The sequence below is a fragment of the Dreissena polymorpha genome, chromosome 12, assembly GCF_020536995.1.
Source record: "Dreissena polymorpha isolate Duluth1 chromosome 12, UMN_Dpol_1.0, whole genome shotgun sequence".
In the NCBI taxonomy this organism is placed as follows: Eukaryota; Metazoa; Mollusca; class Bivalvia; order Myida; family Dreissenidae; genus Dreissena; species Dreissena polymorpha.
This window is the reverse complement of record NC_068366.1, coordinates 3,538,655-3,547,278: the sequence shown is the minus strand read 5'-3', so window position 1 is coordinate 3,547,278 and position 8,624 is coordinate 3,538,655. Positions and strand designations below refer to the sequence as shown.

Below are 8,624 nucleotides of genomic sequence, written 5' to 3'. Positions count from 1 at the left end.
GCATTTCACATCTTTAGTCCAATGCTATTTCAATTAACTGAACAGCGTGACAAACATAATAAAGCAGAATATGCATATGAATCTGATTATACACAGATCCACTATCATATAAATCAAATCATGTTTGTCTATTTCCATGTTCGAAAGATCCTCTTCTAAATGTTTTACTTCGCGAGTAGACTGAACTCCCAATTTGCAAACAGAAACACTGGTTTCCGTGAAACAAATTCACTGTGCACATTTCTAAACAAAATATGTGTTTTTTGTATCTAAAACGTAGTCTTTTTCGTTGACAAACACATTTCATTATTCCTATCAAACTATATGATGTCAGTCGTTAATTCGATTGATATTTATCATTTCAATAATCTTAATTTTCGCTTCACAACGCACCATTTGCATACAAAATACCAAACACATTTTATGAAACCGATTTTTAATTGGAAGATTGGGAAACGTCAGCCAATTATATCGCTCGTTTTAAAAATGCTTAGGCAGAATCTACCAGTGTAAAATGCGGAGAGATTTCGCGGGCCGCGGATATATTAAGCATATGTTCAGTGGCCAGTGGAGCTCAAAATGTTCTGACCAAATTTCATGAAGATTGGATAAAAAATGTGACTTCTAGAGTGTTCACATGTTTATAGAAAACTGCCCCGCCCCATGGCGGCCATGTTTTTTCACCGATCTGGACCATTTTCCAACTCGTCCGAGATATCAATAAAACAAATGTTTTGACCAAGTTTCATGATGATTGGGCAGAAATTGTGACTTCTAGAGTGTTCACAAGGTTTCTCTATAGCCATATTAGGAATACTGCCCCGCCCCCTGGCGGCCATGTTTTTCAACGGACCGGAAACATTTTTTAACTCAACCAACATATCATTAAGACGAACATTTTGACAAAGTTACATGAAGATTGGGCATCAAATTCGACTACTACAGTGTTCACAAGGTTGTTTTTTTTGACCTAGTGACCTAGTTTTTGACCCAGCATGACCCAGTTTCGAACTCGGTTGAACATCCATCATTGGGACGAATGTTTTGACCAAGTTTCATGAAGATAAGAGAATAAATGTGGCCTCTAGAGTGTTCACAAGGCAAAATGTTGACGACAGACGTCGCACGACGGACAAAAGGGGATCACAAAAGCTCACCATGAGCACGTTGTACTCAGGTGAGCTAAAAATGTGTGGTACTGTGTAGTTATTTCTTTGTGCTTATTACTTGTTACATTAATTTCCAGCATTATGTTTTTAACATCATGCTTAAATGGCCATTTATCATTCAATCCATTCATAAAGTGAAATTAAAAATGGTATTAAATAACCAGCTCTTTATTTATGCGTATTTAAATACACGTTTAATAAAGTTACAAGGCATTGTTTGCATATTTCACTGCAAGAAGATTTAAAACAAGAGCTGTCAGAGGACAGCGCGCTCGACTATTCGAGTGCTTGACAGTATAACGTAAACCATCATGGAGAGGGGGGAATAATGTGGGTGTGTGGTCATTTAATAGATGATCTTTCAAAAAAAAGAAGAACAAAAAAAGAAAAAAAGAAATATTTTTTTGTTGTTGGGGGGGGGGATTCTGGGGTGGGGCATGGGGGATAGTTTGGATGGAGTCCATTGTGGTATGTCAGGTAAGTGTTGTTTTGTCAAAGTATGAATCAAATCTGATCTTAAGCAAGGGTTGTTGTAAAACATGCATGCCCCCATATGGGCTGTCAGTTGTAGTGGAAGCCATTGTGTGAATACGTTTTTTGTCACTGTGACCTTGGCCTTTAACCTAGTGACCTGAAGATCAATAGGGGTCATCTGCCAGTCATGATCAATGTACCTATGAAGTTTCATGATCCTAGGCGTAAGCTTTCTTAAGTTATCATCCGGAAACCATTTTACTGTGTCGAGTCACCATGACCTTGACATTTGACCTAGTGACCTAAAAATTAATAGGGGTCATCTGCGAGTCATGATCAATGTACCTATGAAGTTTCATGATCCTAGGCGTAAGCGTTCTTGAGTTATCATCCGGAAACCATTTTACTGGTTCGAGTCACCATGACCTTGACCTTTGACCTAGTGACCATAAAATCGATAGGGGTCATCTGCGAGTCATGTTCGATGTACCTATGAAGTTTCATGATCCTAGGCGTAAGCGTTTTTGAGTCATCATCCAGAAACCATTTTACTGGTTCGAGTCACCGAGACCTTGACCTTTGACCTAGTGACCTGAAAATTAATAGGGGTCATCTGCGAGTCAGGGTCAATGTACTTATGAAGTTTTATGATCCTAGGCGTAAGCGTTCTTGAGTTATCATCCGGAAACCATTTTTCTGTGTCGAGTCACCGTGACCTTGACCTTTGACCTAGTGACCTGAAAATCAATAGGGGTCATCTGCGAGTCATGATCAATGTACCTTTGAAGTTTCATGATCTAAGGCGTAAGCGTTCTTGAGTTATCATCCGGAAAGTATTTGACTGGTTCTAGTAACCGTGACCTTGACCTTTGACCTAGTGACCTGAAAATCAAATGGGGTCATCTTCGAGTAATGATCAATGTACCTATGAAGTTTCATGATCCTAGGCGTAAGCGTTCTTGAGTTATCATCTAGAAACCATTCGGTGGACGGACGGACGGACCGACAGACCGACCTACCAACATGAGCTAAACAATATACCCCCTCTTCTTCGAAGGGGGGCATAATAAAGAAGTTATGGAAATTTAAGCAAAATTTATTAATTTGACCTTGAGAGTCAAGGTCATTCAAAGGTCAAGGTCAAATTCAACTTGCCAGGTACAGTAACATTATGATAGTAAGAAAGTATTTGAAGTTTGAAAGCAATAGCCCTTATACTTAAGAAGTAAAGTGGATCTAAACACAAAATTAACAAAATATTCAAAGTAACAAAGACAAAAAAGGGCCATAATTCCTACAAAATGCTTGATACAGTTGTCTGCTCTTGTTTATAGGTTGGGGTCATGTTGGTAAAGAAGTATGCAAAATATAAAAGCAATATGTCAAGGGACATTGAAAATATTTGAGGTGGTACGCAAACTTTAACATAAAAAATATAAGTGAAAAAAGGGCCATAATTCTTACAAAATGCTTGATACAGTTGTCTGCTCTTGTTTGTAGCTTGGGGTCATGTTGGTAAAGAAGTATGCAAAATATAAAAGCAATATGTCAAGGGACATTGAAAATATTTGAGGTGGTACGCAAACTTTAACATAGAGTTATCAATAATATGCATATTCTAAGTGGAAAAAGGGCCATAATTCTTACAAAATGCTTGATACAGTTGTCTGCCCTTGTTAATAGGTTGGGGTCATGTTGGTAAAAAGTATGCAAAATATGAAAGCAATATGTCAAGGGACATAGGAAATATTTGGGGTGGTACGCAAACTTTAACATTTGCACACTCACGCTCACGCTAACGCCGACGCCGGGATGAGTAGGATAGCTCCACTTTATATATTTCATATATAATAGTCGAGCTAAAAAATGTTTTAAGAAAAGACAAGTTGTTAATGTGAACAAATTCTTGTACTCATCCACCATGATACAGAACAAACATCTTATTTGTTTACATCAATCTAGGATGCCATGTGTAAAGTTGCATCATTGTATTCATGAAATAATTTAATATGTCTCCAATATTGTATGTGCATATCTTTCAGCAAATTGTTACATGGAAGTAAAGTTATGCTGTCATCAGCTTCATTGCTACAAATTATGAACTGTCAATGACACACTTCAAGATACTTAATTCAAGGATTGATATCTTACTACTCATCATATCTGACTTCCTCTTGCGTTGTCTTAACAAGTGTTGATCCTCTTTCAAAGATGACAGCACACATGTGATGTTCTGTATTACTTGAGTTGCTGACTAGACTTCTGAAAAAGACAGTTAAATAATAAGAGCTTCTGAGAAAACTGGGCTTAATGCACATGTGTTAAGTGTCACCAAAGATTAGACTGTGCAGTCTGCACAGGCTTTAGACTGCACAGGCTAATCTGGGACAAAACTATTTGCTTTTATGGTATTTTTCATATAAAGGAGAATTTTCTTAATAAAAGTCCAGTTTGGGCTGAGAGTGTCAAACTGAACAGGCTAATCTAGGACAACACTTAATGAAGAAGAATTAAGCTTAAATTTCCTAGAACAATGCTCTTAAATAGATTAATCATCCTAGCCCTGAAGCACTCACATGAGCTAAAATTACACCCATTGTCATCAACAGCACATGGTGACCTGTTTTTGTTGAGCCAGATTCAAACCTTAATTCTGTCAACATTAACATTCTGACCATGTTCTTTTAGCATTGAGTCATTAACATAGCTTCTAGAGTGGTAAAAAGTTGTTCTAAGATTTGAACTAATTTTAACACCAAGTTTTAAACTTGCAATATATATTATCAAATTAAACAGTCCGACAAAGTTAAACCAACTTAAAGGTAGTATATCCCTAAAACCATATAAGCTTTAATTAGTTTACTTTACTATTTTTTGTCATCTTCATACGTTCAGGGATTGACACAATTAAATAATATGATGAATGTATAATCAAATAAACATGTAATTTAATTAAAGGTTACCAGTTTGTTATACATTATTTTACCACAAGGTTGTTAAAAGTAATGCAAATTACTCATTTACTTGATTACTGTTTTTAAACTCTATAAACAAAGTGGAATTATATACAAGAGGAATAACATCATTTGCATCTCATTCTGCATCTTCAAAAGTCAACTCATACATTTGCAGTTAAAAAAAACTTATTTTTTTATGGGTTTCATAATAATATATTTAGCAAGAGCTGTCAGAGGACAGCGCGCTCCACTATTCGAGTGCTTGACAGTAAAACGTAAGCCATCATGGGGAAATTGTTAATATTCAATAATTTATTAGACGATCTTTCAAAAATAAAAAAAGGAAAAAAAATTTTTTTGGGGGTAGGGGGGTGAGTAGGGGGAGTGAGAGGATGGTATATGTGGGGTGGGGTAATTTATAAGTTGATGTTAAAAAAAAATGAGGGGGGAGGTTGGGGGGGGGGGTAGGGGGGGTGAGAGGGGGTATAATGTGGGGTGTGGTAATTTATTAGATGATGTTTTAAAAAAAAAATAACAGACCAGCTTTAGGGGGGGGGGGAAGGGATTCTGGGTAGGGGCGTGGGGTATTGTTTGGGTGGAATCCATTGTGGTATTCAGGTAAGTGTTGTTTTGTCAAAGTAATAATAAAATGTGATCATAAATTAAGAAGTTATGGCAATTTAAGCAAAATGTTCAATTATCTAAGTGTAAAAGGGGCCATAATTATGTCCAAATGCTTGATACAGTGGTCTGCTCTTGTTTATATGTTGGGGTCATGTTGGTTAACAAGTATGCAAAATATAAAAGCAATATGGCAAAGGATATAGGATATATTTGGGGTAGTACGCTAAGTTTAACATAGATTTATCAATAATATGCATATTCTAAGTATAAAAGGGGCAATAATTATTTGAAAATGCTTGATACAGTTGTCTGCTCTTGTTTATAGGTTGGGATCATTATGGTAAACATGTATGCAAAATATGAAAGCAATATGTCAAGGGACAGTGAAAATATTCGGTGTAGTACGCAAACTTTAACATTTGCTGCATATTCTAAGTGGAAAAGGGGCAATAATAATGAAAAAATGCTTGATAGAGTTGTCTGCTCTTGTTTATAGGTTGGGGTCATGTTGGTTAATAAGTATGCAACATATAAAAGAAATATGTCAAAGGATATAGGAAATATTTGGGGTAGTACGCAAACTTTAACATAGATTTATCAATAATATGCATATTCTAAGTATAAAAGGGGCAATAATTAAGACAAAATGCTTGATAGAGTTGTCTGCTCTTATTTATAGGTTGGGGTGATGTTGGTAAACAAGTAGGCAAAATATGAAAGCAATATATCAAGGGACAATGAAAATAAATGGGGTAGTATGAAAACTTTAACATTTGCTGCATATTCTTAGTGGAAAAGGGGCCATAATTATGACAAAATGCTTGATAGAATTGTCTGCTCTTGTTTATAGGTTGGAGTCATGTTGGTAAACAAGTATGCAAAATATGAAAGCAATATGTCAAGGGACAATGAAAATAATTGGGGTAGTACGAAAACTTTAACATTTGCACGCAGACGCCGACGCCGGGGTGAGTAGGATAGCTCCACTATATATATTTCATATATAATAGTCGAGCTAAAAATGATTACAAAAAGATGTTGTTTTTTTAAACAGTATCATAGATGCATTACTTATTTGCAGTGTTGATTTATCTTACAATCCTTTGACAAAAGTGCTCCAATAGCTGTTGATTTTATATGTAAAAAACATATTGGTTACAGTTGCATCCATTTAAATTTAAAGTCAATACTCCAAATATTAAACTTTGTACATAGAAATAATTTACTTTGAACATACTTATTGTAAAAATTATAACAATATAATTGAGACTGCTACTATAAGTATATTTAAAGGGGGAAATTACTGTTTTATATGTAGGATTTTCAAGTCTCATTCTATTTTTAAGCAAGCTAATCCCAATTTTGAATTCTGTTATCTACATGAAATACTTACAGTGATGTCTTACTTTTTTTATAATAATTATGTATCAGTGTAACAAGATACGTGACCATAAGTCACAGATGCCCCCTCGTTAAACTTTTGTCTCGAAACTCATATATATAATATATAATTAAACTCAACCTTAATCTGCAAGTCCTGCAGGTAGACTCATACACTAAAAATCATGTCAATATCTTAAAAAGTTTCACCACAAAAATACAGAAAAGTATTATTTGAGAGAAAATTTAATAGTCCAACACCTGTAATTTCATAAAAAATCAATGGACCGGAACAAAACTCGAACTTGATCTGTAGGTCATGTAGGTAGACTCAAAACTCAAAAATAAGGACAGTATATGAAATCATCTCAAAAACACAAAAACATCTGGAAAAGTGTTATGTAAAAGAAAATGGTTAGTCCAACAACTGTTTCTTAGTAAACAAGAGATGTGTTTGTCAGAAACACAATGCCCCCTATTGCGCCGCTTTGAAGTCATATATTTGACTTTTGACCTTGAAGGATGACCTTGACCTTTCACCACTTAAAATGTGCAGCTCCATGAGATACACATGCATGCCAAATATCAAGTTGCTATCTTCAATAATGCAAAAGTTATTGCAAAACTTTAACGATGGTTAAAATTTTGGGACAGGCAGACAGACAGACAGACAGACAGACAGACAGACAGACAGACCAGACCAGACCAGACCAGACCAGACGGTCACCCAATAGCCCCTTACCTTGTTCATCAACATATTCTGGTGGGCACTGTACAACCTCATCTTCATGGTCTGCAGTATCATCTGGGGTTGAACAAGAAAGTATTCAAATGATAAATACCATAACACGTATTTAAAAGGGGAATACCTCATATCTTATTGAAGAAGAGATTATTGAAATGATAAATATCATAGCACAAAAAGGGAAATATCTCATATCTTAACTAAATCTTGCAGAAACAAAGACAAATATTGCAAACATGTCTATATACACATATATGTAATATTAGCAATATAAAATTACAGTATCAATTACCAGAAAGCAGATTAGGCTTTTTAATATTTATGTAGAATTAATATGATGTATTCTTTAATCTGGATGTATGTCACTGTACTCGTGTGCCTTGTCTGGGATACAGGGTCTAATGCATGTGCGTAAAGTGTTGTCCCAGACTAGAATGTGCAGTTGCTAAGGCCTTATCAGGGACGACACTTCCCCTTTCCTTTCTTCTATTTTTTCGTAAAAGCAGAAGTCTAGTTGGAAAGGGTCCTCCCTGATTAGCCTGTGTGGACTGCACAGGCTAATACGCAATTACACTTTAGGCACATGAATTAGACTCCATTTTCAAGAGCATGGCTTATATTTGTTTATCTAGATTTTACAACAAGAAACCTACCTATGTAATGTTGTTGAAACATGATACCATCAGTTTTAACCTAAATACAAAAACAAATATTCACACTTGTTAATCGCAAGATTAAACTCACACAATAATTCAAATCACAACAATTTTTATGAAACATGCAATAAACAAACTTCTTAACAAGGGCTGTTTGTAAAACATGCATGCCCCCCATATGGGCTGTCAGTTGTAGTGGCAGCCATTGTGTGAATATGTTTTTTGTCACTGTGCCCTTGACCTTTGACCTGAAAATTAATAGGGGTCATCTGCCAGTCATGATCAATGTACCTATGAAGTTTCATGATCCTAGGCGTAAGCATTCTTGAGTTATCATCCGGAAACCATTTTACTGTTTTGGCACTGTGACCTTGACCTTTGACCTAGTGACCTGAAAATCAATAGGGGTTATCTGTCCGTCATGATCAATGTTCCTATGAAGTTTCATGATCCGAGGCGTAAGCATTCTTGAGTTATCATCCGGAAACTATTTTACTGTTTTGAGTCACTGTGACCTTGACCTTTGACCTAGTGACCTGAAAATCAATAGGGGTCATCTGCCAGTCATGATCAATGTACCTATGAAGTTTCATGATCCTAGGCCTAAGCATTCTTGAGT

At 35.8% G+C, this 8,624-nt stretch overlaps 1 long non-coding RNA gene across 1 annotated transcript; it reads right to left on the bottom strand.

The window, feature by feature from the left end:
• Positions 1-3,792: 3,792 nt before the first annotated feature.
• On the bottom strand, positions 3,793-8,020 carry LOC127853376 (uncharacterized). The gene is made up of 3 exons (XR_008036586.1): positions 8,003-8,020; positions 7,347-7,409; positions 3,793-3,905 (listed from the first exon to the last, which is right to left on the bottom strand). It is a non-coding gene; the product is annotated as an uncharacterized LOC127853376 (long non-coding RNA).
• Between the last annotated feature and the right edge of the window lie 604 nt (positions 8,021-8,624).